Below are 1,465 nucleotides of genomic sequence, written 5' to 3'. Positions count from 1 at the left end.
GGGCAGGACTGGGTATTTAGCTGATCTCTTTGAGAACCTACCCCTAAAATTCGAACCTCATGGACCAATGAGTTGTTCTAAAATCCAAAGAGACAAAAAGTCTCGAAGGCTACGAACGGCCCCATGAGACCCTTTTTAGAACATGCCTATGGGAAGGGCAGGCTCCCTAAGTCGTTACGTCGAACCTATGAACTTAGGGCTTATGTGATTATGTGTTTAATTGTATGTTTTCATTTTTTTATATCATATAATTGTTGCATTCATCATGCATCATGTGCATTCTTGCATCATGTCTTATCCACAAAAAAATAAGAAAAATAATAAATAAAAAAAAGAGGATTTATTATAATTAATCAATAAATGTGGATAAGACATAAACACGAATAAAGCATATCATTCATGGCATGCATATTGTCATACCCCAATTTTTGACCTAAGATACCACCTCATATCATTTGCATATGCATCATTTGCATCTCTAACAAATTGCATAGCTTGTGTTTGCTACTTGTGACTCAGCAGGATTTAAACAAGAAATCACTCATCAGTACAAGTAACAATCAATTAGGGTTTTGTTCTCCCTTCATCTCAAATGAATCATCTTCATCAACAATCAACATTTGGTCCTCAGAGATTCATTTCAACAAGCTCAACAGCTTTGAATCGACCAGATTAGGGTTTTGACTGAAGATAGCATACTCCTGACTTCTGCTCAGGATTTGACCTAATGACTTGGGACATGACCTCAAGACCCCAAGTACATCATTTTGACCTAATCCATTGACTCAAGACATCTCCTACACAAAGATTGATCAGACAAATCCTCAGATCAGGGTTTTGAACTATCAGGGACTGAAATCAGGGATCACATTTGGGAAACCCTAAAAACCCCCAGGGGGTCAATCAAAGGTTTCAATCATCTTCAAATAATCCCTATGACAACATCCAATGGAAATTACATCTCAATTCAAGATCCACAGTCATCAATTTCATCTGGTCGACAATTAGGGTTTTTGACCTGATTCACTGAATAACTGACTTTTTTAATCAGGACATGGTGTCACAACTCAAACCATGGCTCAATATCCTCTAATGCCTCAATGTGATCCATTCATACCATTCATTTGGTGAGGATAGCCTGTTTCATTTGAAATCTCCAGAAACGCGATTCGTCTGAAAAAGTCAACTGTACAAGATCACCATTGACTTTTGGGGAATTTTGGTCAACCATGACTTTTGAAGTTTTAAATCATCAATATATGATATGAGAAGTCATCTGATCAAGAAAAATCAAGAAAATCAATCAAGAATCAAAAAGTCAAAAGTTTGACTTTCATACTTAGAAAATTTTTCTAAGTGTTTTTCATGGTTTTTTCCAAACTTTGGAGGGGAATAACTCAAAATTTCACCTACAAACTGAAAAAAACTCCCAACATGAAAGTTGTAGATTTTGATCCAATAAACA

Source organism: Vicia villosa, linkage group LG3 (assembly GCF_029867415.1).
Source record: "Vicia villosa cultivar HV-30 ecotype Madison, WI linkage group LG3, Vvil1.0, whole genome shotgun sequence".
Lineage (NCBI taxonomy): Eukaryota > Viridiplantae > Streptophyta > Magnoliopsida > Fabales > Fabaceae > Vicia > Vicia villosa.
Note: the sequence above shows the minus strand (reverse complement) of the source record.